General features: G+C 40.0%; 1 long non-coding RNA gene across 2 annotated transcripts in view; it reads left to right on the top strand.

Moving 5' to 3' along the window:
• Nucleotides 1–412: 412 nt before the first annotated feature.
• Nucleotides 413–23,181, top strand: part of LOC142152491 (uncharacterized) — a 46,432-nt gene continuing 23,663 nt past the window's right edge. The window contains exons 1-3 of one of the 2 annotated variants that reach the window (XR_012691345.1): nucleotides 413–572; nucleotides 1,729–1,816; nucleotides 15,516–15,604. This is a non-coding gene — a long non-coding RNA (uncharacterized LOC142152491). Of the gene's footprint in view, nucleotides 573–1,728; nucleotides 1,817–5,678; nucleotides 5,785–15,515; nucleotides 15,605–23,181 lie in introns of those variants that run through there. The other variant, XR_012691344.1, reaches the window with a different exon arrangement.

The following is a 23,181-nucleotide window of genomic DNA, read 5'->3' as shown; positions in this document are numbered from 1 at the left end:
AGACCTTTGGGTGTGAGGGTGTCCAGGTTGTGGATCCATCTTGCTTCTTCTGTGGATATTCCTGCTTTTTTTTTACGTATTTAATGCCTAGGAAGTATAATCCTGATGGGTCATGATTGGGGTGGAGCCTGATGTGTTCTGATATACTGTGGGTTTGTAACTCATTCCTGTTGTTCCTGATATGCCCGACTATTTTGGTTTTGATGTTTCTGATGGTCCGTCCTATATACTGTAAGCCACAGGGGCATTCGAGAAGGAAGATGTGTTTCACGTGTTATTTTTTCTCTGATCCTGTAGGATTGTTTCTTGGTGTTTGATGTGAATTCTGTGATTATTCTTATGATTCTTTGTTTCCTGGACCCAGGAGTGTGAGCTCAACTAGCAGGACCAGAGCCAGTAATTGAGGGAAAAAAAGAGGAGGGGATCAAGGCAGGAGCCCAGAGTTAAGGTTGAGTAATGAAGATGGGGTACCGGAAGCAACAGGAAGGTACCAGGAGGAGGAGGACACAAGGGATAATGGGAGCCTACAATTTTACAATTTATGGTGTCCCCCTCCCACTTGGCCATGAAAGGTTGGTGCAGCTGATGCAAATTTTGTCACCATTACTGTTCCTTGTACCTGTTTGTAGTAGTCTTCTTCAAACCAGAAATAGTTACAGTTCAGGATGAAGTTCATGCATTTCAGTATTAATTCTGTCTGAGTTTGTGGCATTTCTAGTGTCTACTTTAAGGAAGTATTTGTTGTATGCATATCCTAATCTATGGTTGATGACTGTGTAGAGGTCACATCACAGGTACAAAGTATGTAGGCTGATTTCCATTCTAGGTTGTTGAGTAGCTTCAAAACTTGTGTGATGCCTTTCAGGTAGCTTTTCTGTTTGCAGATGAGAGAGGCTGGAGGAAGTGGTAAATGTATTCTGAAAGGTTCCAGGTAAGAGAGCCAATACCTGATACTATATGTCTTCCTGATGGTTTGTTAAAATTCTTGTGGATCTTGGGTAGCTGGTAGAAAACTGGTATTCTTGGGTGTGGCTGGATAAGGTAGGTGTGTTTTTTTGTTGAGGATCTCTGTTTTACTCCTTTGTTTAATAGCTTGCCAAGTTCTTTGTGGTAATTGAAGATGGGATCGCTTTTGAGTTTCCCGAAGGATTATGTCATCTTCCAGAAGTCTATGCACTTCTTTTAAGTAGTCTGACTTATTCTGAATGGCTATCCCTCCACCTTTTATCTGGTTTAATCAAAATGTTCTTGTTGTTCTTCAGTGTGTTTAGTGCTTGTTGTTTCTGTGGGGAAAGATTGCATGTACTTACCTTTTTTAGTTTGGCTATTTTCTAGGCCTTTTTCCACCAGGCTTTCAAATGTCTTGATAAAGGCTCCTTTTAAGTGCTGGGGATAGAAGCTGGATTTCATCTTGAGATTTGTTTGGAAGTAATCTGTTGTATTTGGGCTGATCTCGCTTATTGTTTCTTTGTTGCTCATGTATTTCTTTTTTCAGACAGATTTTTCTGGTGAATTTGTGCAAGTCTATGTAGGTATTGAAACTATCAAGCTTATTGTTAGGCGCAAACTTGAGGTCTTTGCTGAGCAGGGATATGATGGGTGCAGTGAGGGTGATGCTACCCAGGTTGAATGTGTCTTCTAGTTATATATCTTCTTCTTAGTTAATCCTGTTTCTTGTTCCTCTTTTTCCCACTTTCTATTTGTCTCTGTCCCTATCCACTGACACAGATGACAAAGACCACCACAAAAGTAAAGAAACTCATTCCAGAAGACTACTAGCCTGTCTCAACAATAGAATGGAATACTATACTCAAAGGTAAGCTACTAGCCTCCCCTGTTCCAAGGTATACCCCGTGTTTCTCGTGCCTCAGGAATGCCATTATTGAAATTTTGTCTTTTCTCTCCTCCAATCTGCTAGAATAATTTTTAGATGGGAACATCTTTTTTAAATAAATGTTGAAACTGACCATGCCCCAAATGTTTGATAGTTTTCATTTTTCTAGATTTCCAAATGTATTGATATGTTTATCTACGTTCTTATTCATTTTATGATATTTTCTCAAATTTCACTGTGCAATTATGGGATTGTACGATTATGGGTAGTGTATTCAGAGTATAATGCACCATAAACTGGAGATTTTCTTTATAGTGATGGATATACTTTATAGGGTGTGGGACAATCTATTGGACTGTCAAAAAATATTGGTGTCTCAAGACTCAGTGGGAGTTTGCCTAAAAAAAAATTAAATTAATTTTAATTAAAAAAAGCAGTGTTTAACATGCAGTTAATAATATAAAAAGCATCATATGCTGGCTTATTTGGGCTGCATAATTTACAGTTGAGGGACACACTCATATCTGTAACAGCACCCACTGTGCACAACAGCAAAATGTCCCTGAAACTTATTTTAAACTTGGCAACTATAGTATATAAATCTGGTACTGCATTATTTAAATTGCCACTATAAAAGCCTCAGGGAAGGAGATGAGTTTATATAGTAGAATGTTTTATTCATCTGGAGAGCTCATAGAAAATCAATGTATGCTAACGTAAAAAAAAATATCTATGGCAATGTTGAGCATTGTAAATCGCCCCAGAACACATGAATTAAAAATAAAATAGATTTTTAATAGATTGGAGAATTTGTAGGATGAATTAGCGATGTATTTATTGCGATTGTGTACCAGTGCTGGATTATCTGTTAGTTGGTTTGGGTGGCTGCGGAGTGCCTGGTGGATCCGAGGGGGCCAGTCTGCCATGACCACAGGTCCAAGCTGTGCCCAGGATCCAACACGGGGTGTGTTTCGGGTCATTACTATGGATGAGAAGGGAGTAGCTTGTTCTCTACTCCTCTGCCCACCACTGACTCATCCCCCACATGTTTGGCTAGCACTCTGTTTGTATCTAATTACTGTTTTTCTGTCACCCTCTTTAAGTTACTTTTTCTGACTCCAATTTTGTATGTGTACGTTTCCTTCTAACTGTCCCTCTCAAGTGTGCTCCTGCCCCCCCCCCTTTGTGTGTGTGCCTCTGCCCTCTTAGCATGTTCATCTTCTGTACCCCGCTTCGTGTGTGCTGCTGTCCTCCCATTTGTGTTTGTGCATTTCTGTGGCCCCCCTTTGCGTATGCACCTCTGTCCCTCCCTTTGTGTCTGCACCCTGGACCCCTTTCTGTGTGCCTCTGTCTCCAATTTTGTATGTGTACCAATGTCTCCCCATTTGTCTGTTTCCCAATATGCATTTCTCTACCCATGCTCTCAAATTGTTTGTGAGTTTCTGTCTCCACATTATGCCTGTCTTTCTTTCTGCCCCTTTATGTGTATGTCTTCCTGTCTCCCCTCATGCTGTTGCCCCTTCTTTTTCTGCCCCCACAACACACTGTGCATCACACTTTCTCCCCTTCTTCTTCCAATGCTCCACTCTTCACACCTTCCTTCCTCATCTGGTGGTGGACAGAACCAATGCTGGTGGCTCCAATCGGAAGTAACATGAATGATGAATAGAGGAATAACCATGCCACATAAGAATGGCAGGGAAGCACAATATTTTAATTTTAATAACTTTTGCTGAGTGCCTTAATAGTAAACTTTTGTTACATTATGGATCTCATTCATCGTGCTCAAAATCCTTATAGTGCATAGTCTGATGGTGGTTAGAGACACTGTTAGTCAGGGATTCCTCATTGAAGATTTTACATGCAATAAGGGACCTATTTATTAAAGGGTAAATAGAGCTTTTTCTATCGTTTAAGGATTATAGCCAGTGTTAATGTGCAAGAGATTGCCTTTGCAAATAGAAGCCTGTTTAACAAGTATGGCGGTTGTACTAGTAGCATCGCAATAACCCTTCTAATATCTACATCTCAAGCATTTGTCTCACTTACCATCAGAGTGCTAATCACGCCTACATTGTGTTGGCCCCGCCTACATTTGTTCTGGTCCTGCCTACATGAGGCCACTTTCAGAATTCTTCCAGAACTCAATCTGTTCCTTTGTGCCCTGTGTGTCTTCCCGTTCTACTTACATCATGTCTACCCCTTGGTCTTCCCAGTCCCATTGCTTCATGTTTAATTCCCCTTGCCTCCCTGTGCTTTTTCGTCTACTCCTTCATAAACCACACAGTCTCTTCTGTGACTTTAATCCTAAAACCTCCTACTAACTCTAATAACAACAACCACAGACATATAGCATGCACATAAACCTACTGCACCAAGTTTAAAGGCAGTTATAGCCATTGTTGGTGCAGTTATCTTTTCTTCTTGTACAAGCATGATTAGAGCACTGATCCCATGTCCACCACGGTGTTCTCAATTGTGTGCCCCGTGTGTCTTCAGTTCTCCCCCAACTTACCTCAGATTTACCCCCTTAGTCTCAACTTTCTCATTGCACTTCTATACCTGCTGTTTCATCTCTGCTGAGGATGTGAAAGTGCTATATCTTAAACACTGACAGCATCCCAATTGCAGCTATCCCTCAATCGCATCTATTGGTGTATGGACTCGGGGAGACATGTGGATCCCCAAAAGTATCAGTAGGACCAGACTAACAAGAGATCCCATAATGTTGAAACTGAAAAACATTTTTGGTGCCCAATGCATTCAAATTGTATTATTCCAGGAGAACCAGAATCCTGAATTCTAGGAAAATAACATTATAAGTTTATGGCATTCCACCCTGTTCTGCCATCCAGTGTTGCACCCGCACCCTGCTGCGAGTATACGGTTTGACATGGTAGGAGCAGGAAGGGCAGGAAATTAAGTAAGTTTCCTCTCTTTCTCTCATGTACACACTACACTCATGCTGTCAGTCTCCTACAGTGAGTCGCCAGTGACTAGAATGATGGTGGGGGGTAGAGAGAGACATATTGGGAGCCAGGAGACGAGACCCTTTTTAATGGCACTACTAAGATGGTGCAGTCTGAATTGAGGTTCTCAGCTTGTTTCATGGTAGGTACTCTCTTGGTTAATGACAGGGCCGTAACTAGGGCTGTGCCACAGGGGTGACCGTCCAGGGTGCAACGCTGAAGGGGGGCGCAGTTTAGGAATATTTTAGGTTCATTTGGTTAATATTGAGGGCTAGGGGGGCGGCATTTGTCTTTCTCGCCCCAGGCACTACAATTCTAAGTTATGGCTCTGATTAATGATGTCCAGTATGTAAAACTAGAACTACAGTGGGAAAACTGAAACACATGTGATTTCTGAGGATAGCGATATGTATTACTAAAACCCCTTGCATGACTCTAGGTACAGACATTTTTACATCTATAAGTTTCATTCAAATCTTGCTATGAGTAATGACTTACTGGTTTAATTACTAGTAATATTATGTATAATAAAAAAATGTTTCATGTAAACAATTAAAATAAAATACCATAATGCATTGGTCATAGCAGAGGTTTTATGAAATGTTCTTCTCAACACGCAGCCTGCACTCAAACAAATGTATTACAGTAGACAATGAAACCATTACAGTCAAAAGGAGGAACAAATCTCGAAATGTAAATGCAAAAAGCATTACTCATTTACTGATAACAACACTGTACATTCCATACAGGTATTTTTCCTAAAGAAATATTTGAATGAAATACAATGTCTAACAATTTGCGAAGGGCTCTTCCAGCAAAGCAGGTGTTAATAATAGTAAAGCCTATTCTGTTGGTTGGCTTGAAAAAAACATGTGACAGCTGAGAACCTGCCTGTACTGTCTGCTGGCAGTGTGCATAGGAATCTGCAACAAGAATGCAGACAGGAGCCCACAGCAAACCTTAGGAATAGCTCACTGACAGGTAAGGATGCTTCAGGGCTCTAACTGTCACCGCAGGGTATGTAATGCAGATAAGGAGAGAAAACATGTTACAGTATTAACAAGAAAACAGATATGTGTACATCTGAGCTAGGATTAGAGTTCGTTCGGGTATTTGAAGAGTTCCGTATTTCTTTTCATTCATTCATTTCAATAATGAGTCACAGATAGTACAAAAATATGTAATTCATAGCAAATCATTGTAAATGTATCTTAAGGAAAATTGTAATTATATGTATTCTGGTTTAGGTTTATCTATGTAAATATTTTATGTATATATGTGTTTCTGCTGCTGCTGCTTTTTCTGCACAGCTCTGATTGAGCCTCTAGAAGACTTTTTCTATCCCAATAAATTAACAAGCAGGCATCTCATCTTAATTTATAGAAAGCAGACCCTCCATTATTACAACCACTGGCAATCCTGCTGTTATTTGTACTTGCTGGAAGATTGTGAAGAATGCACCAATTAACATTCAGTAACATCCTGTCTAATTTAATGTGAGGAGGGGATTTTTAAATGAGACTCAGGTCCATATCAATGTGATATAAAGCAGTTAGTTTTTCTATATAGAAACATACAATATTTTTAATTAGCAAAAAGCTATACTATTGTTTGTTCTACAATTTAAGGTATTTTATGACAATCTTCATTATGTTTTTTATATAAAGACAGGTTTGTGTCTGAAAATAAATTCAGCATTCACAAGTAAACATACATACTACATAAAAGAGGCTGTTAGTCTTAGGCGTTCCTTGGAGTATTGGAAAAAATTGAAATAATTTAATTCAATGTACCATAGCCACATTTTCAGTACCGTATATAATAAGATTTCCAAGAAATTACAAAACAGACTCTAACCTATAGATTATCCCAAGGATTAACAAATCAAAGCCAAGACCCAACATTTTGATAACATGAAGCAGGGCTTTCTCTGGGTGGAGGGGTTAATTGCAACATATCAGCATTATTGGTTGATGAACTAATTGGTGGCATGACTTGCTCACATAAACATGGACTCTGTAAGCCAACTAAGCACAGAGAAGATGACTTACGAAGCCCACCGCTGATACACACCACAAAACACCTCAGTTTTGCACTTCAAAGGTATGCGCCACCTCTCAGTAATAGAATGAAATTTCCTCCAGTGACATTCGGATGTGCGAGAGTGCCAGAGCTGGCATTTAGACTGCCTGTGAGTGGTGGCAGAGTGGCTGATGTGAGAATGCAGTTATACAGGCATACAGCCAGATGACATGAGTAGTGATAGGAGGGAGGAATGGTTAAAGTGTGGAGAAAGAGATGGCAGGGTCAAAAGCATCAAGATGTTGCTGAGTGTGTGTGGATTTGGGTGATGGGAATGGTACAGGAGATGGGAGTGGCTGATGAAAAGGATGTTATGGTCAGAGAGTGGGAAGGGTGAATTGGACAGAACTGGGAGAAGACGAGATCAAGGGAGTTACCGCTAAAGTGGGTGGGACAGAATGTCCACTGCGAGAGGCCAAAAGAAGAAGAGAGGGAAAGGAATCTGGCGGCAATAGAATTGATGGGTTTATCAATGTGAATATTGAGATTACCCAGGATGAAGGATGGAAGGGAAGAAGTGGGGGAGTCAGGCAGAAATATATATACCCTAAATACTGTATTAATTTACATTTTTGTATTCTTCAGACAGATGTATAAATTTGCCATTTGGTGAGGATTGGATTTGATCTAAAGGCACTTTTTTAGATTGATACCTAATATAGAGGTTTCAGTTGGTATTTTGGTTACCTCAGGTAATGATATAGGGGTAGACAGTGGTACACAGATAACCATTAACCACCACAGTCCAGCTAGTTCTCCCGACGACCTCCCTCATTCCATCCGTCTCTCTCCTACTCTGTGCTCCTTCAAACGTGCAGTCAAAACTCACCTCTTCCTCAAAGCCTACCAACCATCTACTTAACCCCCATCTCCTCCCTTTGCTCGTCCTCCCTTCTCTCCTCTTGCCTCAACTGGCTCCTCTTGTGCCTGGTCTGTTTACCCTCCCTTAGGATGTAAGCCCGTATGAGCAGGGCCCCCTACCCTCCTGTCTCCATACCTGTTCTTCCGCTCCGTCTTTACTGCATATGACTAGCCATAGTCTCTGAAGTATTGGTACTTTTTGTTCATTGTTCTGTATGGTTTCACCCTGTATAGTCTACTGTTAGTACTGTGTGCAGCGCTGCGGATACCTTGTGGTGCCTAACAAATAAATGATAATAATAATAATAATAATAATAATAATAGTTTTATTTTCAAATTGCAGTTTAAAAAAACTAAATAATCTTAAAATAGAAACCCCTGTCTTTCTGGCTCTAACTAACTATAAAATTATAAGTCCCTTCTTTATGATCAGGAGTGGGAGCAGCCTAATGACCATCCAGCACAATACAAACAACAACAATCACATTTGCAAAAATTACAATACAGCATGATCATAGTATTGTATTTTCTGATTTCCTTAGGCATTATGAGAAACCTATGGTAGATAGCCCCAGCCTGTCTAAAGCGCAGAGTAAGACACAGCCCTTTTACCTGACCAAGTGACCAAAAACCTAGGACTGGATTAATGAAAAAGCACACTCTCCTCTATTCACTCCAGGGACCCTGTGAATTACTTTTACTTCAGCTGTATAACATGGAAAGATACATTAATATCCATAATAATTTACTGTAGGAGTACATTATTTCTTATAATAAACACATTTTTATTGTAAAGCACCTGAACAAAAGATTGCTAAAAAATTGCTGATAATTTCAGTTTGTGATACATTTTCATAAAACGGATATAATATTGACCTGAATTAGAGTTCAACTGCGGCCAGTAAAACTCCATTGTACTGTACTGAGCATGTGCAATAAAATGTGGCTGCAGTTAGAGTTTTAATAGCTTTTACTTGAAGTCCTTTATGCCCGCAGAGACAGATTATGAACATGTAAGTGCAAGTTGAGTATAGTATGGGCATGCACTTAAAAGTAGCAAGTTCTTTGGAGGTCCGGTCTAGTTAGACTTGCCTACATCTCCAGATATGTCTTTTAGGATTGGTATTTATTGCGGGTCCCAAAGGTCTGTGTAAAGATTCATATTGATGATGATGATGACAGACATAATAAACCTGTGTATCACAACCCCCAAATAAGTAACCAGTACCAGTACTATAGCCTGGACTGGTTACCATTAAAGCAGGGGACAACCGACATGTAAAAAGCCGAAAAGCTGTAACTAGCATCCGACTATGCCAGGCTGGGCTTATCACACCATAACAGGGAGACCCTCAGAGTCTGGTCCTCAAAATGTAAAATGAGCCTACACCTGGTCAGCATGGAGCTGAAATCCTTAGGGTTTTGGGTCATCAAAAAACATGTGGGAACCCTGCCCAGGTAACCAACTCTGAGGGTCAATGTATTAACTGCCAATTTTTTTACCTCAACACTATTCTGTGAATTTGCAGTGAAAATTTAAAGCAGTAATGGCTTTAAAGGCAAAACGGTGCCTTTGTTATTCAACATGTCACAAAACAAATAACAGTTTAGGAATTTTGTTTCAACAATATCAGCAATGTGCAAACATAAATCACTACAACACATAGGTCACTGAATAAAATATATCTCACTTTGAAATTAGGCACCAGTGCTTCAGTGAAATGGGTTTCACTGGATAACTACTTTTGAGAGACAACTGCTAACAGGTTAATTAGACAATTACACTAAGTGCTGATGCAGCAGACTATCTAGACAAATCAATCACAATAGACTTTTACTGTAATTATACAGATTACACTTATCACTCAATACAGAAATCAATACAGATGCAACAAGGATTAATCCAAATTGATCAGGTTAGATGCTTTAGAGAAAATGACTGTGGACTAGGGTCACTTTACAATAGACAGAACCCCTGTGGATAAATTGTAATATGCAGGTTAAAGTAAAGTTTACCTGGCAACATGAAGCTTATTGACTTGATGCATACATGACTCCTGATCTCGGGGTAAGAAACAGTAATTCTGCAGAATACATTATTTCAAGTGTAAGGAAAACAATCATCACTTCGTAATCCGTTTAATGGAATAAGCAGATCTCTCCCAGCAACTGTTGAGTTAAACAACTTGCAATTCTCTGCTCAGTAACCATTTTAGGCAGTTTCACAATAGGGTCAAACTTCTGACAAACACTTGTAACAAATGACACGTCTCTATATCCCTAGCACAATAAATATAACAGATTTGGCTGTCATTTAGACAGCACCATAGCCTCTCAATGTCAGGCGCCGTCCCCGCATTGTCAGGAAGTGCTGGGGATGGGCGCCTTCCTGTTCTGCCCCTTCTATACCCAACTTTTGATCCGGCTTTCCTGACTCAGCCCTTGGAATCTCCTCCTGTTATATTTCGGATCTCCTGGTTTGACCTCGTTTTTCCCCCCTGACTCCTGCTCTGTCTGCTCCACTGGCTCTCATTTTCCTGCACTGTTCTGACTCGGATTGTATGACCTCTCTTTCCTCTCCGCCTCTCTGGTGGCTACCTGGGAGGGCCACGACCTGCGTGCCTCTGCCGTGAATTCCAAACCTCCTTGTGGGGGTCCCTTGTGAAGACCAGGGGCACATTTAGACTCCACGCCTCCTGGAGTAGCAGTACCAATACCAGAAGGTGGGTCTATTCTCACGGCATCGTGACACTCAATAGCTATGTTACAGTCTTGGTCAGAGGTTTTAATTACACTGCTTAATGTCTCAATTGTTTCACTTTAAAAACTTGAACATAGCAAAGCAAAATAAAACATAAACTTATCTATTTTCATATGAGTCCTGCTGATATTTGAAGGACAGTGGCAAGCTGGGTCTTTTCCTTTACGCCAAAGATGCTTCCTTTTCGGCTGGCTTTTAAATTTGGAACTTTAACTGCACACATCTCTCAGGACATCAGTCCAGCAAGAGAATTCAATGGGTTCTTGTGGGTAGATCTTACATGAACACAGATGGCAGTCACATCACACTCACAGCAACTAGCAACTATCCACTAGCCTCTAGCAGTCCGTTTTTGTCCCAAAGAATCTCCTGGAGATTTCTAGTACATTCTGGTGCTAAAATGCACGTTTTTCGCTGACTTTTATAACTTGTTGTAAAGTCTAACTGTCTCTGCATACTTCCAGTGCAGTCTGGGTCTTTAGTGTGCAGCCAGAGATTATAGTTTGCAGTTTTTCCACCCCAAAATGGCTGACACGTTTGTAATGAACTTTTCTAGAAGCATTTTGAGAAATGTAGTTTTCTGAATGAGTGTATGCAGCAATATACCTGTGATGTGCAGGGTATTACAGTAGAAATACAGGTTCAAGTGGGCCCTAGCTGCAAAGACATGTTGGCACTTGTAGTTCCACAAGTTCCAGCATGCTAAAGCAGCTACTGGCAGCCATGGGCATGCTGGTCAATGTATTTCCAAAAGTGCCGGTATAACCAAGAAGTCAATGATGGCCAGACCTTGCCACTTTTCACTCTAACCCTGACACCCACTACACCAGAGGTGCCAGGATGAGCTTATTCAGCTCCAGTGTTTGTCCCTAGGGGGTCACATGTTTATTGCAGGCCCGAATCCTCTTGAAAATTCACCCCTGTGCTGATGAGGCTAAGGCTCATTTCGCATTTTGACAGAGGGACTCCACACTGCAATACTGCAACGACACACATGTTGTGGAGTATATGCATGGTGTTGTAACATATATAGTGTGTATGTAAATTAAATTGCGTCTGAATAGACACTGCACACATAGTGCCATATTACACTTTATATGTGAGTTAAAAAGCATTTAATTTAACTGCCAGATTTAACATTCAGAAATCTAACACGGTTAAATCTAGGATGCTAATGAATGCTAAGGAATATCTTCTCTGTGAAAACATCTGAAATTCATGCCCAAAGCCTTGTCTAGATTTAAAAAAAAAACACAGACATGTAAGACAAGTAGGCATCTCTGGCTTGCTGTAATGAATAATGTAATAATTCAATGCAAGCCAGTGATTTCCTTTAGAGGTTTGCAGAGGAGGGCATTTTGGAAAAAAATGTCCCTTTGATATGAAACCTTCATAAGATTTTAGATCAATTATTTGTTACAAATGTGTAGTCAATGTTGTTTAAAACTAACAGTGATCATAATCATAGCAGCACTGTGAGCTGGGAGTGCCTTCAAAAATGAGCAAAACTTTAAGGCCTCATACCCACTGGTGCTTATTAAATGCATTTTACTTGCATTTTAAATATGTTAACCATTGTTTCTAGTGTAATCATACCCTTTGCCGTTTTTTTACTAGCGTTGCTGTAAAATATCATTTGCATTCTGCTTTTTTAGAATGCATCTTGCTCTGTTTTTTGCATTTACTCTTGGTGAACGGAATTTGGAAGCCTACAGTGATCTCCCACAAACACCAGTGGGTATGAGGCGTAAGTTCTCCATTAGTTCTAAACCAGAGGGTAAAAGTATCAAGCTGCGATTTTGCATTTCCATCAATTTTCTCGGGTGAGTTTAAACTCGCCAATGTATTAAACGGAAATTTTATGCAAAATCGCCATAGAAGTGTTTCTTTTAAAACCTCCATTCTCCAAATCGCTACAAATCGCAGTCTCAACATTTTGCCACTCCAGCTATACAAATTGCTAACTGTATGAATCTGCGATTTTGCACACTCGCCCGAGTTTGAATTGAATCGCCAGAGATAACAAGCTGCTTTCTATAGATGACATTGCCAAAAACATCACTGTTATACTGCTGGGCAATGTTATTATAACAGGAGGCACAATGGGCGTTTCAATAAAGCATGATTTATGATTTAGAGGGGCAAAAATGTTTATAAATTAGCTTACGGTTAGCAAATTATTTACTAATAAATTAGTTGTGCACATTTCTGTAACGTTTTTTAATCAGTCTACAGTATGTGCTCCATCATTATTATTATCTTTTAGTTATAAAGCACCAACATATTACATATTAATGTACATTGAGGGGATCATAACACAAAAATATTAATTGCAATGAAGTGGAACCAAAGGTAAAGATGGGCCTGGCCAAATTTTTACAATTAAAAAAGAGTTGTGGGAAAGACCTGCAGGTAAGTAAAGTGCCTGTGGCTATTCTTAGCCACCTGCATTATGATCTGCTGACAAAAACAGGCATTGGTGGCTGGCATTTCTGTGCAACATCTGTATGCATCTACCTATTTGCATTTGTTTAGTTTAGAGTTGGATGTGAATCATAGTTGCCTACTCTCACGGAATGTCTGGGAGACTCCCGAATTTCTGGGAGCTCTCCCGGAGTAGTAAAGTGGCAGGGGTAAGCTTAGGATGCAAATTGCGCATTAAATGCAGGTAAAGCAACCCCTCCCCTTGAGATGCATCTTATTTTGATATACACTTATCTTTGAAATATGTTCCTTACCAAGACCAAATTCAATGTCTACACATGATGGGTGCAAATTTCTTTAATAAATATGTGTCTTTTTTTTTTTTTTAAATATTTTATTATATTGGCTTGCTATCTTATTAACAGTGGGGCAATAATTTTTTTCTCATGATGTTAATATTTCCTGATGGGGACACCATTTAAACTACTTACTTGTGACACTACTGTGCTCATATGCATGCTGACAGTGGTAGTGCCACAAGTATTAATGGTGTTATTAATGTATTAGTAGTAATAAGTTTTAATGGTGCCCCATCAGAAAATATTAAGTGTTTCCACATCATAAAAATATAAATATTGCCCCACTGGTGATGAAATATTAAGCCACTGTAATATAATAAAATAAAATAAAAATCCCTCACATATAATCTTTAATTATATTTGGCCCACTAAATTATTCATAAAATATTTTGTCCCCGTGAGAAAATTAATAATCATTTTTGCCACTTTACAACAAAAAATATGCTTTATTTAAATTGCCTCCTGTCATATTAACATTGACCAGATAAATAAATTGTGATGATGATGATGATAGATCAAACATCATGCTTTTATTTCTGTTCAATCTTCGGCGAGTTTCAGTTTCTGTTGAAACTCAGGCAAGTTTGATTTTAATCTCCGGCAAGTTTGACTACAACATGGGAGAGATAGGTGTTTTAAAATCAACACAAATCGCCAGAGATTGGATTATGGAAAGTCAAAATTGCAGGTTAATGCATATAGCGTATTTGGACTTAAAATCACCGGTTATCTCTCGCGTTTTGCGACAATTTTAAATCACTGAAAAAAATCGCTGCTTGATACATTTACACCGAGGAACCAATAATGACTAATCATGAGTGACAACAAATCACAATTCACCTCTGTGGATGTTCCTTAGCTACCTGATAATACAAAGCAGCAGCCACTTCAGTCAATAAGATTGTTTAACACAGTGGAGGCCGTAGACAGCACAGTGATCATTTACAGAACTAGTGTTTGTGTCCATCCTCACCACCCAACACGAATCCTCCACCCATTCCAATAAAAGTAATACAATTGCCTCATTAGATGTTACGCTCTACAAATTAATTTAAGCACTGCAAATTAATTTAAAGCATCACCAAAGTAAAGCACAGTGTTACAGGTTAATATAGTATATGTTAACCTGAATTCCAAATTAATTAAAAATGTTCCAATTATTACCTCTACCAAATAAACGTAAAATTGAAAAAATTAATTGAAAGCCCTAATTCGAATTTACCTTTTTTTTTTTGCAAAAGTTTAGATTTGTGGAGATCATGTTGTTTGCCCGTTTTTTGGTTTTGTTTTTTATTAAAAAGATTTGTACTCCAGAATATTGTATTATACCATTGGGCTATCACTCTCAGGGTGCATTGCTGAATCTTCTTTCTGTACACTAATCAGCTATCTATCTGCAAAGTGCATTATTGTGTGATGGCAAAAGACAGAAGTGATATCAGACTTCCACTGGGGGTTTGGAAAGTGGGTTGGGTCCCCCAAAACACTTGTGAGGTATGCCCTTATCAGTTCCAGGGCTCAAGGAGTAGATGTGTAGGTTGGGCTGGCTATTTGGCCACCGAAGGCTAGAGGGGTTATTTATACTCATGGCCGGATTAAGCCAATGTGGGCTAAGAGGCCCCCAGTAATTTGTCACGGCCCCCCTCAGCCCCGGTATATCACCTCCACTCCTGCCATACATAGAAACTTACCTGGTACTCTTCGCTGCAGCCCCCAGAGTTCCTATGTGGCACCTTTTCTTTCTTCTTGCCCTGCTGTCAGTGAGGGCGAGGTTGTCAGTGAGACTATGTCAAAGTCTCATAAGACCTCTTCGCTAAGCAGCACGCTATGCACAGCGCCCGTACTGACTGCGCCTGCCTAGTTTGAATGAATGGGGCCCGATCACCGGCATTAAGTTAAAATCTTTGTTAGACCCCCCTGCTGCCCGATGCCCCTGGGCTATAGCCCAGAAAAGACCAATATGTTAATCCGGCTCTGCTTATACTCTGCTAAGAGATTTGTCTGAAGTTTTAGAACACATATTTCTATAAGTACAAATGATAGTACTCAACTGAAGCTTGCAAAACTCTAAGTCAACCATTACCATAACCATTATTGTCACTAACAAACACTATTATTATTATTACTAAATACTATTCTATTACTGTTATTCAATGTATAGACTCCATCTCACAGTGAAATTGCAATTAAATCATGTTCTTTTTTCTACTTCTTCTTATTGAAAGGAAAAAGGTTCTTGTCTGGACAAGAAAAGTCACACTGGTCACATAATTGCCTCCGTTGTCAGACTGTCGGCTCGGAAATGGACCCAAAGGTGAGATAGGTCACAGCTATTATTTCAGTCATACTGAGATAAAGGAGCCAACATCCTCACATTCATTATACATTGGCAGAAAAAGCTTTACCTAGAGTAATCCATTAGAAAGAATCATAATCTCTGCATAATACTAAGACTAATGAGTTTTAATGAAGGAATTCAATTCCAGCTGATTCTTTTGCTAATTTGCTTTAAATATTTAATGACTGTAGATTCTGTGTGTTTACATCTGTCAGTTCTATAACCAGAGAGTCAGTTAGCGGTGTTGGTGGGGATGTATGTGCAAATGCACAAATTTTCCATGACCAGATTATATAGAAACAAACATGACATTGAAGTTCCATAAGGTATACTAAGTTTAAGGCTCTGTCAGTTATTTGTTCCACTGGACATCTATAACTGGGAAAACATTTCTACCAATAATACATATTGCTAATGAACCTGCAGTAAGAAAAATACACTTAGTATCTAGAGATGAGCAGTACACATTCGGAGAAATTCGACAGTTCCGAGATTCATTACTCTGTTTTGCGTGTCAATTTCAGATCTCAAAAAGAGGCACAACGTCATCTCAGGAAAGATATTCATGCAAAACTATATAGACCTCCCTTGTTTTCTCATGTGCCATTTTAGAACAGACAGCGTATAGTGAGGATGTTAGCTGTAGTGCGCTGCTCTGAAAATAGCACTTAAAGTTACAGAATACAGCATTAGACAGGGTGAAAGAAGGACAGAGAAAACGATAGAATAGTTGTGATTATTGTAAAGCAGCTTTGTAGGGATCAGTCAGCTAGAATAGTTTGCTGATCAATTGGTTTTTCAGAGAGTTTACATGTTTAGTGGCTACTGGTTTTTATTAATGCATATATATAGTACTTGTATATAGACTGAGTTAGATATCATTCTGAACTAACTAGTATATTTAGTGGATGAAAACAGTTTGGTTTTGGTGTATGACTATTAGCAACAAATAGATTTATTTATTTTAAAATTTTAAGTTTTACTAGTAAAAGTAATCTTTTGTGTGGCTGCAATATATTAATTAAGTGGGAAATAGATGTTTGCTTGTTAGAATCACTGCAGCAGAACCCCTCCAAAAAACTTTATATTCTAAATTTTTTTCTATTTTTCAATATTTGTTGAAGTAAAGCGTCATTCAGTGACATCTATATTAAGTGGGGAAAAAAGGGTGTTTACATGTGAGGTTCAGCAGCAGAACCCATAAAAAAATTATATATTCTAAAAAAAAATTATATTTTTCAATACTTGTCAAGTTGTAAAGGGTCATTCAGTGACATTTATGTTAATTGGGGCAAAAACTTGTGCTTGCGTGTGAGGATCAGCAGCAGAGCCAATCAAAAATACTCTATTCTATATTCTAAGCTTTCTTCTAATTTTCAGTACTTGTTAAGTTGTACTGGGTCATTCTGTGTCATCTACTTTAAGTTCATTGAATCTCAACGCAGCTGAGTATTCTTGTCATTTATTTAGAGCAGCGCAATCCCTCAATAAAATATAACATTTGTTTGTTAACAAATAAGAACAATTTTTCTAAATAAGAAGTATTGTATATTGTGGAGCAGTGCAATAGAATTGTAAGATAACATTACCTCGTTTCCCTATCTCATTGGATGTTCCCTTGGTGTGGTGGCAGACAGCTACAAGTAGCTCCAACTTGTAGTAGTAATACTCCTCTTGGCAACCATGTATCACTGTTCAGATCTGGAGCACCCCAGTACCAGTACTGGCAGTAGTAATACTTTTACTGATACGAACTCTACTAGTAAAAAAGGTAATGCAGGAAGAAAGCTGACGAAAGCATCCTCAAAATCCAAACACTATTTGTCAAATTCAATCTCAAAGAAAACTCTCAGCTCTTCCTCAGTTTCTGATGAATGTGGTGGTTTGTCCAAAAAAAGGAAAATAGCCAACATTCCATACACTATCTGCAGTGGCAAGACAAGGCTCAGGCTTTCTGCTAGCAGGGGTCCTGCTACTACTGGTACTGGTAAACCTAGTACAATGGCAATTTCAAAACAGAGTGCATAACACAGTAGTACATCTTCCTTAACTTCCCATGCACCATCTTGTCTCTCAGAGTGTAGGTCTGTCACTTCCATCTCCAAAACAGCCAAATCAGTGCCTGAAAATAACAGAGGCTGAACAACTTGGCCAGTTACAGAATCCTAAGGACAGTCTAAGGAGGGTATCCATGAGTGCTAGATGTGAGTCTAAGATTTCAGATTCTGACACTGCCGTAGTAGTACTAGTATTGATGATGATTTACACCTAGAAATTTAGGTGGCTACTTTGCAAATGTGGCAGCCACCAGCTCATGCCCATGATAAGCACATTATCATGTCAGGACATAAGAGCACCTCTTCTGTTTGGAAATATTTTTATCCAAACCCAGAAAACATTTGTCTAGGCATATGTAGCCTTTGTCAGGCCAAAATAAGTAGATGTAGGGAGGTTGATCATCTAAGCACCTCTTCTCTGTTATGTCATTTGTTCATTCACGTCGTATTTCCAAAAGTAATGAAAGAAACACTGTGCTCAAGAAACCAGACTGACCTAGACTGGTAAAGCTGCAATTAATTTACAAGGTATCCCTCCTTGATTTTGACAATGCACAAAAAAACACACAATTCACTGTGTTCATACCAGATGGGTAGCCTGAAAGAGTAACTAATAATATGGTATACTGCTTTATTATATTAATATAGTTTGGTCAGAATACACTCACTTCACACTAATAGAATGACAAAAAATATGGTGGTGAAGGGTATGGGAGGCATAGGACTATTAAACAGTTGGTGGATAAAAACTAGAGTTTAATGATACAAATACAGACGTAAACCAAAATGCAATACAATCAGACAATAAGAGAAGGAAATAATATAAAGTGCACAATGCCAATCATAGGCAAACCGAGGGGGGTTTCTTAGCGCCTGGAAACCCCCTCCAAGCCTGTGACACTGTATAATTGAGGTGGCTGGACCCTGTCCCCGCTTCACACAGCTCTGCTTGAAAACAGTAGTGCACGCTGCATTGCCCATGTATATTATGGGGATAGGAAGAGTTGGAGAGCAGCCAAGCACTGTCTAATATTATAGCCACGCCCCATGCATGCTGGTCACGCCCACTGGTGGCGTGATGTGGAAACCCCCCTCTGCAAATCCTGCATTTGCCCCTGCCAATTAAAATTGTACAACCTTACTAGTTGTACTTATTGACTTGTGAGGACAAACTAATGATCACATAACCTAATAATTGCACTGATATATTGTTAGGCCAAAAATTAAAAATAATAATACATTAATAGATCACGAATCTTGCAAAAAACCAAAACACAAAACACAAAAACTTTAGCCCCGCGTGGTACGCATAGAGCATTTGATGTAGTAATAATCTGTAATCCAAGGTACCAGCTAATGGAATTGTGTAGCATTAATGCATCACAACTGTCCAGAACATAAATCTAAATTGGCCAGGCAAAAAAGTCCCATGAAAGATGATATCAAAATCCAATGGAGTGTATGTATCAGAAATACCGTTAAGTACTGTGAATGTCTGCAGGTCAAATTATTTTTCATATAATCAACTGTATATCCAGTATGAATAATTTTGAACTGATGCTTGCTGTATATTATGAATGGATCCGATGCTGGGTAACCAGGTTTCCAATAATGAATCGCCCCATTTCCCTTCTCCCATTTGCCTCCAAAATACTCAAGAGACTTGTCTGCAACCGTCTCTCCACCTACCTCTCTGAACACTCTCTCCTTGACCCTCTCCAATCAGGCTTCCGCCCCCTCCATTCCACTGAAACTGCCCTGGCTCAAGTTACGAACGATCTACTCTCGGCTAAAGCCCTGGGCCACTACTCCCTCCTGATTCTCCTCGACCCCTCAGCGGCCTTTGACACCGTTGACCACTCCCTCCTGCTTCACACCCTTCAGTCCATTGGCCTCTCTGGTACCGTCCTCTCCTGGTTCACCTTTTACCTTGCCGACCGTTCCTTCTCTGTTTCCACCTCTGATTCTCTCTCCCCATCTTCCTCCCTTCCAGTCGGGGTCCCTCAGGGCTCTGTCCTTGGACCCTTACTATTCTCACTATACACCTCTTCTCTGGGTGCACTCATCAGCTCCTTCAGCCTCAAGTACCACCTGTATGCTGATGACACTCAACTCTACCTTTCCTCTCCTGATCTCTCTCCCTCCCTTCTCTCCAGGGTATCCGCATGCCTCTCTGCCATCTCCTCCTGGATGTCCTCTAGATTTCTTAAACTCAATCTTGCTAAAACTGAACTCATTGTCTTTCCTCCCTCTCGTACCTCCTTCCCCTCTGACCTCTCTATCAATATTGATAACTCATCTATCTCCCCTGTTCCCCAACTCCGCTGCCTAGGTGTCATCCTCGACTCCTCTCTCTCCTTTGCCCCTCACATTCACTCTCTCGCCAAATCCTGCCGTTTCCAGCTTCGCAACATTGCCCGCATTCGGCCCTTCCTCTCCCAGGATGCCACCAAATCTCTCGTCCACTCTCTGATTATCTCCCGCTTGGACTACTGCAACCTTCTCCTTTTCGGCCTCCCCCTCTCTAATCTCGCTCCCCTTAGATCTGTACTTAACGCCGCTGCTAGGCTTATTTTCCTCTCTTGCCGTTCCACCTCTGTCTCCCCACTCTACCAAGCCCTTCACTGGCTCCCCTTCCCCTACAGAATCCTTTTCAAGCTCCTCACTCTGACTTACAAGGCCCTCGCCAACTCCACTGCTCCCTACATCTCTAACCTTATCTCTATTCACACTCCCTCCCGCCCTCTGCGATCCTCCAATGATCGTCGCCCCCTTCCCTCTGATTACCTCCTCTCACGCACGTATCCAAGACTTCTCCCGCGCCGCTCCCCTCCATTGGAACAAACTCCCCCGCTCCATCAGAACTTTCCCTAATCTGTCCTCTTTCAAACAAACATTAAAAACCCACCTTTTCCTTAAAGCCTTCCAGTCTCATGCCTAAACTCCCACCGGTCGGCTACCTCTCTTTCTCATCCCTTCTTCCCTTCTCCCCCTTCCTCGACTCAATCTCCGTTTCTCCCGTCTCTCCGTCTCATCCATGTGTCTGTCTGTCTTCCCCTCCCTTTAGATTGTTCGCTCCTTTGAGCAGGGCTCTCCTACCTCCTGTTTCCATCACTTTTAACTGCGCTCTCCAGCTACTCTGCTCACCTCCTCTCGGTCCCTCTGCCCTCTGTCTCCTCTCGCTTCTCTCTGCTCCCCTCAGTGACTCTCTACCTGTCATCCATGCCCACCCTCTCGGGCCATAGTTACCTGCCTATACTCACTTTTCCCCTACCTCTCTTTCATGCTGTGCCTGAGCCCCCAGAATTATAGTGCTTACTGTTACTTGTACTGTGCTGTTTCACCTTGTACTGTGCCATTGTTTGTCCTTGTACGGCGCTACGGATACTTTGTGGCGCCCTATAAATAAAAATTAATAATAATAATAATAATAACTACAGTGCCGAATGTCTCCTGGTGCGTTCTACTGTGGAACGCATGCGCCGTCTACCACTTCCTGTATTGCTTGTGTGTCGTCAATTTTGTGGGTTTGGGCCAACGTGTTTTTTCAAGGGTAAAAGAGTGAATGTAAAGAATGTCTGGATGTATTTAAATGTCCCATGACCCTCTGATTGATTAAATGAACCACATGTCCTTTATCTCATTTAAATAGATTGGGCAGAACTAGAATAGGTTGAGTACACCGCAAACATATTGTATAAACCATGGTGCCTAGATTGAATGAATTTATGAGTTAACATGATAATGCACAACCAATTTTTAACTTCACATGATAATGCACAACCAATTGTAATGAAATTTAAAAGCTCAAGCAATGAATAAAAACCCCAAAAAATCTCATATCCTATTATAATTACAAATAAAACGCTAAGCTTTATTATACAAGAATGACCATTAATAAAATCACAATCATTGGTATATAAAAAATAAACATAGATAAGGACACAACCATTAATGAAAATATAAATATTCCAATGATGTCTAAACAAATATTGTATATGAAAGATAAAGAATTAAAGGCTTTTGTTGATTGTATATCGGTGAATAATGGTAGAACCAAAGAAATGGTAGAACGATCCTCCACCTTAAGACTAAAATAGTCAGGGCTTTGACTATAAAAAATACTTCCGTATTATTATTTAAAGTAGGCGGAATACTCATAACTAGGAAACTAATAGCAAGCAGCCCAACATCAGGTAGCAGTTGAATGACTGGACAGTTGCAATCCTCACTGATGTCAACATCATCATCAATCTCCTCATTATTGGTACATAGTCCAGCATCCAATTATCAAATCCCAAAGGACTTCCCTAATGCATTCCCTGATTCCCAAGAGACATCCTTGCATGCTACAGCTGCTGCTGCTGGGGGGATACATCTATACAGAAGGGGAGAAAGAAGACTAAGTATATTTTTTCACAATTGTCTGTGAAGCAAGTGTTTGCAACAGAAAACAAGTATGACAGTCAGCATCCTGTAACACAGCAGATCACTAAAGCCATGACAGCTATGTTAGCATTGGATGTGCGCCCAATTTTCACTATCAAGGCATTAGGTTTTAAATAATTAGTTGAGGTCATGTGTCTACACTATCAAATTCCATCTTGATTCCATGTCTCCAGAACATATTTTCCTCTGCTGTTCCATGAGGTTAAGAAAATGCCATTGTACCGACTGTCCACTGAACTACGATAATATGTGAACAAGCGGTCCTGCTCAACACATATGCTATAGGATTATGACAGCCGATTGGGTAGGTGTATCGCCATCAGCAGCAGCAGCGCTGGTAGCTTCACAATTATCCTCCTCATCCTTTCTGCATAGTAGAGCTAGCAATCAATGCCAAGTCATTCACAGGCAAGCTACTCTTTGTATCACTTGTTTTACAAAGAAACATACTGATGTCAACCTGTTGGTACAACTCAGGAATGTCATAGCAAAATGGCTCACCCTGCACTCATCTGGATTGCTCATTGCTGATAACGGAGACAACATTGTGTGTGCATAACGACTTGGTGAATTTCAACACGTACCATGTTTTGCACACACAATAAACTTGGTGGTTTAGAATTTCTTTAAAAAATGGGAGGTCAGTGCAGGAGATGCTGTTCATGGCCCGTAAAATTTCTGTGCATTTTCGACATTCAGCGACTGCATGTACAACATTGTACCAACTGAAGTAAGATATAGTAACAAGGTGGAATTCCACACTTTATATGCTTCAGCGACTAGAGGAACATTGGGGAATCCTTATTGGTTTATGCAAGCTACTGAAACCCCTTTGAGATTGTAACAAATGAAGCGAGTTCAAACATTGCTGCCGAGTCAAGTCATACCCTTGATCAAACTACTGGAAAAGCAGCTGGAGAAACTGAAGGAGGAGATGAAACTTCAGCAAAGTATATGGACCTTGTAGATCGAGTTCTTTATTCACTTTGCCAGGACCCAAGGGTTTGAAATATCTTGAAAATGAAGCACTACAGTTTGACAACCATG

This window comes from Mixophyes fleayi, chromosome 4 (genome assembly GCF_038048845.1).
Source record: "Mixophyes fleayi isolate aMixFle1 chromosome 4, aMixFle1.hap1, whole genome shotgun sequence".
In the NCBI taxonomy this organism is placed as follows: Eukaryota; Metazoa; Chordata; class Amphibia; order Anura; family Limnodynastidae; genus Mixophyes; species Mixophyes fleayi.
This window is presented reverse-complemented; position numbering and strand designations above follow the sequence as displayed.